Source organism: Trichechus manatus, unplaced genomic scaffold (assembly GCF_000243295.1).
Source record: "Trichechus manatus latirostris isolate Lorelei unplaced genomic scaffold, TriManLat1.0 scaffold00029, whole genome shotgun sequence".
Classification (NCBI taxonomy): domain Eukaryota; kingdom Metazoa; phylum Chordata; class Mammalia; order Sirenia; family Trichechidae; genus Trichechus; species Trichechus manatus.
Genome location: NW_004443965.1, coordinates 13,087,053 through 13,095,844, shown reverse-complemented (window position 1 = coordinate 13,095,844; position 8,792 = coordinate 13,087,053). Strand labels below are relative to the sequence as shown.

General features: G+C 45.4%; 1 pseudogene; it reads right to left on the bottom strand.

Annotated features, from left to right (window-relative positions):
* Window positions 1-6,286: 6,286 nt before the first annotated feature.
* LOC101346472 (nucleolar MIF4G domain-containing protein 1-like) overlaps window positions 6,287-8,792 on the bottom strand; it is a 2,810-nt pseudogene continuing 304 nt past the window's right edge.

Here is an 8,792-nt window from a genome sequence, read left to right as displayed (position 1 = left end):
AGTGGTTTTTAGAGGCTGGGTCACATCCCAAGTCCGTGGGGACAGGAAAGAGGATTCTCCTGATTGACGTAGCTGCAGGAGCTGGTGAACCCAGGATGGGCAGGCCAGAAAGCAGGGCTTTTACAAATTTCTGCTGATTCACGTAGCCACAGGGGCTGGCAAACCCAAGATCAGCAGTAAAGACAGCAGGCTGTAGCAGTCTGTGAAGATTGACGAATCTCAAGATTGGCAGGCAGGCTGCTAGCTTAAGTCCCAAGAACTGGAGGTCAGACAAACAGGAGCCAGCTGCAGAATCTAGAACAAGCAAAAGTCCCAGCAAGGTAAGCAGGAAGGAAGTAGGCGGAGGAGGCCTGGCTCCCACCAGTACCATTCAGCAGATTCCATCATGGGGGTCATCACGTATCAGATTTCAACAGGGAAGTGATCACAACGTTACACAACTGCCAAAACACTGAGTATCATGGCCCAGCCAAGTTGACACACAACCTAACCATCACAGTCCACCCCTTGTCAACTTGGCACCTGTACACATTCCCCAAACCATACATAATCTCTGAATAAAGACAATTACAAAGTCGTATTTGTGCCTAACATGATACAACTAACACGTATGTAACCAAAAACACACTAACCTCATTTACATCTTATATTTTGTAAGTGAAGAAAACAAAAATATTTGATGCACACATACAAAACAGAAATACTCATAACAATTACAGTCCTCGTTTCTGCAACTGGTCACATGGCCATAATTGGTATTTACAACTACCTTCTTCCACCAACCATTCTGTATTCCCTTTGCCCTCAGCAAGCACCTCAGCTGGTCATGGTTCTTTGCCTGATGGGGTGACCCAAACCTTCATTCCTGAAGGGTCTGGGCCATTAACAGTCATGTTGGAATTGGGTTGCTGTAGTTTTCCATTGACTTTAATCACAGGGCATGGTAGTACTAAGAGACGTCCTAAGGGATCTTCTGCATTCCAGACATACTCTTCTTTACCTCCATTATGTAATACCAATCTGATTTCCTCTTGGTAATCAGGATCAGTCACACCAGCCAGTATGGTAACTCCCTTCTTTGCCTGTTGATCCAGAGGCATAAGAAGCCCAAAGTGTCCAGGTGGCATTCTTAGCTTCCATTTCAGTGGAATCAGTGATGTGTCTCCAGGTGGGAACATTCCTCCCTTTGGAACTAAGACCTCCGGACCTGTAAAGCATAAGGTCTTGGGGTCTGGAAGCAAAAAATCTTGTGAGTGGGTCACTAGGGCTAATAGTGAGTGGTGCCACTCCCATTTCTACTTCTTGATTGCTAGACCCATGAATCCTGACTGGAAAACACCATATTTTGGACACTGGTTTGAGCATATACAGCCTCCTAGAGAACATTGCCCCAACCCTGCAAGATATTGCCACCTACCTGGTGCCATAATTGTGTCTTTAGGAGGCCATTCCATTGTTCTGTCAAGCCAGCTGCTTCAGGATGATGGGGAATATGCTAAGACCAGTGAATTCTATAAACATGGGCCCACTGCCACACTTCATTTGCTGTGAAGTAAGCCCCTTGATCCAAAGCAGTGTTGTATGGGATACCATGATGGTAGATAAGGCATTCTGTAAGTCCACAGATGGTAGTTTTGGCAGAAGCATTGCATGCAGGGAGGGCAAATCCAAATCCAATGTAAGTGTCTATTCCAGTAAGAACAAAACGCTGCCCTTTCTGTGATGGAAGTGGTCCAATGTAATCAGCTTGCCACCAGGTTACTGGCTGGTCACCTCAAGGGATGGTGCCATATCAGAAACTCACTGTTGATCTCTGCTGCTGGCAGATTGGGCACTCAGCAGTGGCTGTAGCCAAGTCGGCCTTGGTGAGTCAAAGTCCATGTTGCTGGGCCCATGCATAACATCCATCCCTGCCACCATGGCCACTTTGTTCATGAGCTCATTGAGCAATGACAGGAGTAGCTGGGAAAGATGATGAGTGGTTTCCATGGAACACGTCATCCTATCCACTTGATTGTTAAAATCGTCCTCTGCTGAGGTCACCCTCTGGTGAGCTGTCTTAGTTATCTAGTACTGCTATAACAGAAATACCACAAGTGGATGGCTTTACAAAGAGAAGTTTATTCTCTCACAGTCCAGTAGGCTACAAGTCCAAATTCAGGGCATCAGCTCCAGGAGAAAGCTGTGTCTCTCTCTCGGCTCTGGAGAAAGGTACTTGTGATGCATCAGTCTTCCCTTGGTCTGGGAGCTTCTCTGTGCAGGAACCTCAGGTCCAAAGGACGCTTTCTGCTCCCGGCACTGCTTTCTAGGTGGTACAAAGTTCCCATGTGTCTCTGCTCAGCTCTCTCTTTTATATCTCAAAAGAGATTGGATTAAGACACTATCTAATCTTGTAAACCTCATTAGTATAACCTCATCATAGTGATAGAATTTGCAACACGTAAGGAAATCACATCAGATTACACAATCATAAAGTACTGCGAATCATGACCCAGCCAAGTTGACAGATATTTTTGGGGGACACAATTCAATCCATGACATGAGCATTTACATGAGACACAAATATCTTCACTTCTTTGGCCCATTTAGAGAGGTCTGTCCACATACCTCTTCCCCATAAATTCTTGTCTCCAATTTTCCAATCATGTTCCTTCCAAGCCCCTGACCACAGCCCATGAATCAGTATACAGTTGCACACCTGGCCATTTCTCCTTCCAAGCAAAGTGAACAACCAGGTGCACTGCTCGAAGTTCTGTCCATTGGGAGGATTTCCTTTCACCACTGTTCTTCAGGGAGGTCTCTTAAAGGAGCTGTACTGCTGCCACTGTCCACTTACGAGTGGTGCCTGCATATCACGCAGAACTATCTGTAAACCAGGCATGAGTTTTCTCTTCAGTCAACTGATCATAAGGGGCTCCCCATGAAGCCATTGGTGCAGACTGGGAGATGGAAGGTAATGTGACAGGAGTGGAGAACCATGGGCATTTGGGCCACTTCCTCATGCAACTTACTTGTGCCTTCAGGTTCTTCTCCAGCCCGATCTCATGTATACCACTTCCGTTTAATGATGGAGTGCTGCTGTGCACGTCCAACTTTATGACTGTATGGGTCAGACAACACCCAGTTCATGATGGATAGCTCAGGCCGCATGGTGACTTGGTGTCCCATGGTTAAGCGTTCAGTCTCTACTAAGGCCCGGTAACAAACCAAAAGCCATTTCTCAAAAGGAGAGTAGTTATCTGCAGTGGATGGCAGGGCTTTGCTCCAAAATCCTAAGGATCTGCGCTGTTACCAGTAGGAACCTGCCAAAAACTCCAAACGGCGTCTCTATCTGCCACTGACACTTGAAACACCATTGGATCAGCCAGATCATATGGCCCAAGTGGCAGAGCAGCTTGCACAGCAGCCTGAACCTGTTGCAGATACTTCTCTTGTTCTGGGCCCTGCTCAACTAGCAGCTTTTCGAGTCACTTGATAAATAGGCCAGAGTAGTACACCCAAATGAGGAATATGCTACTTCCAAAATCCAAAGAGGCCCACTAGGCGTTGTGCCTCCTTTTTAGTTGTGGGAGGAGCCAGATGCAATCACTTTTCCTTCATTTTAGAAGGAATATCTTAACATGCCCCACACCAGTGGACCCCTAGAAATTTCACTGAGGAGGAAGTTGCCTAAATTTTTGTGGGATTAATTTCCTATCCTCTAGCATGCAAATATTTTACCAATAAGTCCAGAGTCATTGACACTTCTTCCTTACTAGGTCAAATCAGCATAATGTCATCAATGTAATGGATCAGTGTGACATCTTGTAGAAGGAAAAGGCGATGAAAGTCTCTGGGGACTAAATTATGACATAGGGCTGGAGAAGTGATGTAGCCCTGGAGTAGGCAACTGAAGGCATATTGCTGGCCTTACCAGCTAGAGACAAACTGCTTCTGATGGTCCTTCAAAACAGGTATGGGGAAAAAGGCATTAGCCAGATCAATAGCTGCATACCAGGTACCAGGAGATGTATTAATTTGCTCAAGCAGTGAGACTACATCTGGAACAGCGGCTGCAATTAGAGTCACCACCTGGTTAAGTTTTTGATAATCCACTGTCATTCTCCAAGATCCATCTGTTTTTTGCACAGGCCATATAGGTGAATTGAATGGGGATGTGGTGGGAATCACCACCCCAGCATCCTTCAAGTCCTTGTTGGTGGCAGTAATCTCTGCAATCCCTCCAGGAATGCAGTAATGCTTTTGGTTTACTATTTTCCTAGGCAGGGGCAGTTCTAATGGCTTCCACTTGGCTTTTCCTACCATAATAGCCCTTACTCCATTTGTTAGGGATCCATTGTGGGGGTTCTGCCAGTTGCTGAGTATATTCCAATTATGCCTTCTGGAACTGGGGAAATCACTACAGGATGGGTTTGGGGACTCACTGGACCTACTGTGAGACTGACGAGCTAAGACTCCATTAATAACCTGACCTCCATATGCCCCCAGTCTGACTGGTGGGCCACAGTGACGTTTTGGGTCTCCTGGAATTAGTGTCCGTTCAGAGCCAGTATCCATTAATCCCCAAAAAGTCTGATTATTTCCTTTTCCCCACTGAACACTTACTCTCGTAAAAGGCCATAGATCCGTTTGGGGAAGGCTGAGCGAAAGTAACAGTATAAATTTTTGGCCATGTATTGGAGTCCCTCCTCAAGGGGACCTGGCCTCCCCTTCAATCAAGGGGTTGTGGATCTGTAAACTCGCTCAAGTCTGGGAATTGATTGAGGGGCCACGACTCTCTGTTCTGGTGATTTGAGTTAGACTGCTGTGCACTTGACCTAGAATTCATACTCTTGTACAGATCCTGTAAATAGTAAATTTCCTGTCTGTTTCACTCCTAGGGACACCATGACTAAGTAGCCAATGCCATAAGTCCATACTAGTCAGACTATTCTGATTACTGCTTTGACTCTGCTGTCCATTATGGTAACCACCCCTACCTTGTCTTTGTCAATTGAGTGCCACCACTTGGCCCCTACCACTATGGGCTCCAGTCAGCCCCGCTGTTGTTAGGTGTTTTCATTCAGTTAGGGCAGTTCCCACTGTCAAATCTGACTTACATAAAATAGCAATCACAGCAGTCTTCAAGGATGCTGGGGCTTCCTTCACAAATTTTTTCCTCACCGTCGTAGCAAAAGGTGCATCCTCTGGGCACTCCATATGTAGGTCTGTGGGTCTAACCTGATAAATCCACCCTAGGTTGCCAATTTTCCTAAGCCTTTGGATACCTTCTTTTACAGTATACCAAGGCAGGTCTGGTATTTCAACTTGATTTAGTGTAGGCCACCACGTAATCTATGCTTCAGCAACCCAACCAAATAAACTGTTAGATCCTTTCCTAACTTCTCGAGCTGAAACGTTGAATGAAGAAATCAGTGGTTAGTGAGCGCATGTCAATAAACTCAAACTTATCCGTCTGTATGTTCCTTGCACCATTGTCCCACACCTGTAATAGCCATTCCCACACATATTCCCCAGGTTTCTGTATATATTAGAAAAATCAAGCAGTTCTTTTGGAGTGTAGCGTACCTCCTCCTGGGTTACACTTTGTACTTCACCTTTTGGGGCTTGCTGGGACTTAAGTCTAGTTATAGGTCTAGAAGCCAAAATCAATGTGGAAATGTTTTGAGAACATTCAGCAGTGTCTTTTAAAGCATCTGCCTCAGGTAGTGTCCCAGGCAGTGACTCAGACAAAGGCGCTTTAGATGCAGCTGGGTTAGTCTCATTAGATGGGGGTGAAGGGGCTAACGGTTCTGTTGGCTGAGTGATTCAATGGAGTTTAGTGGCTAAGTGTCTTCAGCTTCTTGATTATCTGCCCATATGTCCCTGTCCCAGGTTTCAGGATCCCAATTCAACCAAATCAGTGCCCTCACTTTTACTTCCGACACCTCTCAAGATTACCAGTTGCGTTGGCATAATTCAGCCACTGTTATAAGACGACTCTGGGTTTGATTTTTGGCAGTATCAGCTCTGTTACTACAAGAAATAAGACTTTCTTTCAAAGCACAAGTGGAAACTTTGAGGTCGTTTATGCGGTGCTTGAGTTTTGACTCTGAAGCCCTGAGCTCATCTCTTTCACCAGTTTGTCTAGTGAAAGTAGGGCCAACCAACCAGCCTCCCTATACTTCTCATTATGACAAAATTGTAGAAAGGTGTCATCCATGCAGTCACCCAGAGCCTCGTCTTTCATCAATACCTGATCTATTAGTAGTGATATTTTTTTTTTTTTGGATAAAAAATTATCATAAAGTATAATATTTTAAAATTCAACAGATCATGATATAGCTCTACTAAGCTTTTATATACAGAAAGCAGAATGACAGGCCTTTGGGGTGCAAAAAAGCCATTTGACAGTCAAACAACCATCACCTTCCACTCCCTTCCCCAGACTACATTCTTAGGCAAGACTTTCCCTGTAAGGACTTTGTTGCAAGTCAGCTCGTTCTCTCAGCAGGCTGGCTTCCTCGGCACTTGTGTGGACATGTACATTCTTTAGTGAAGTGGCTAATAAAAAGCTTCAAACCTTCCCATAATATCCCCAGCTTTGGGTTGTCAGATACTCTTGCAGAAATTAAGCCAAGGTCTTCAACTTCTGTTTCCATTAACACCATGTATAATAACACTTTCCGTACAAAGTGGACTCTAGGTTTGTCCGATTCACTGAATTCAATTACCTTTAAAACGGAAAGTGGAAGTGATTTTGTCCTCAACAAGTGGGCCACAAGATGAGACAAATTAGAGAAATTAGAAGCTGGCAAATTTTCTAAATCCTGAAATTTGTTCCATACGCTGAATTAGAAAGTCATCAAAAATTTCCTTCCATAGTCAAAAAACTTGCTAGCCAAAAACACATAAAAAGGATATGTTTTCTCTTGAAGGCAGCAATCCATGAGAACATGAACTATTTCTCTCTCCTGCCGATCCTTAAATCCAAGTTTTAGAAGCTTTTCAAATGCATCCAGAAAGTCTTCAGTGATCATTATTGTACAGAATATGTTTCTCTAGATGTCAGTGTTCATTCTCTGCTTGCAGGCAAGGTCTAGTATCTTTGAACTAACTGTCCCTACAAGTTGCTTCTGCTACATCTCATCACTGCTGTTAATCACTGGGACTCTGCTCCAGAATGACTCTATAATCCACCAATGACCAACCTGCTCTGCATTCAAGACACTCTCCCAGGACCCTTGAAGCCGAGTTTCTGTACCTGAGCCAATGCTGCGCACCAAAGCTCTTTGTAATTTCCTCAGTTTCTCTACAGGCTCTGGATCATAGCCTGGAATTTTATGCATGTCGTTACTCTTCAAAGCTGACATAGTCTCTAGCATGAACCGAATCCTGGTCTGATCTGAAACTTGCTGCCTGCTCCACTGGCTTTCTTCTGGGCTTCAGTGATCAGTTCTTTCAGTGATAAAGCATCATCTTTTCTCAGGGAAAAGCCCACATTTTTCAGCATTAACAGGATCAACTCAATGTCTTTTTCTGTGAAAGTTCCAGTAAGTTTTTTCAAGATATCAAAGATGAGGAAAGGCCGTACCACGTGAAAGTTATATACATGGGCAAGAATGGAAAACAGATTATCACATTCCTTCCCTTCACTTCCATTTTTATATACATCATCAAACTTCCTCACCACAGCCTCCAAAAAGTGAGCACCGACCTCAATTCCTACTGTGTGATGAAGAATGCTAACTAAAAGAACACACTCCATCATCAGCCAGGTGGACATGACCGCCTCAGTCACACACACTCATGAGAACACCAGTTAAAGTGTCATGCATATCTTTCCTGCTGTTAGCCATGTACAGTTCCTCCAGCTGTCCATTTACAGAGGCCATGTTTGGTTCACTCAACCTGTTAATTAGGCCTTTTACTTGTTTCTTTAACCGTTCTAATTCCTCCTTTTTTTGAGTATCCACGGTTCCTCAGCTCACCTCATGTGAGGTAGAGTATACTTCTCACCACTTTTACAAAGGCTCTGATCTGCTGTGTCACCATTCTCTGAAGAACTTTCACTTTTTTCATTTGCAAAACGGACCTTTTTTTCCTTTTCCCCCTTTTCTCCTGCGTTCCCCTGTCTGCTGCTGCTTCCCTCTCCTCTTCTACATTCTCCTCCTCCTGGCCCTGCGCTCCCTCTTCCTCCTCTTCCTCTTCTTCTTCTACATCCTCCTCTTCTTCACTGTCTTCCGTGTTGCTCTTCGAATCACTTTCTGGGAGTGTTTGCCCAGCATCCTCCTCCTCACTACTGCTTTCATACAAGCCACTATTCTTCCCAGACTCCAGGGCTCCCAGGATACAGTCTAGACCATCGCGTGCAAAGCTAAGCGGCACAGAGCTAGAGCTACTGTTACCTTTCTTTTTACGCTTGTTCAAGGCGAGGCAACGCTCCAGCTTTCGGATCTCTCCGTCATCTTCCTCGTTGGCCGCTAGAAGTGCCTGCTTCCGAGCAGCAGCGATGGCGGCTGCAGAGGGTTTGGTCTCCCCGGGGGGACTCTTCGCACTGGCTCGGGCCTTGAGAGCACTGGCCTTCGCTTGGGAAGGTCGCAGCATCGTGGGAGGAGGTGGGTCTCGACTTTTGGTCGGGTGAACGCTTTCCTCGTTTTTTTTCGACTGGGGGCCAATCGTTCCTTAGGCCCCGCCGCGGCTTCCTGGGCCTGGACCCTGAGCGGGGCCCTGTAGTCCACTGAAACCGGCGAGCTTTCCTCAGGTGTCGCTTCTCCTTTTTCAAACCCTTCCGGCTTTTTTTATCCGCTCCC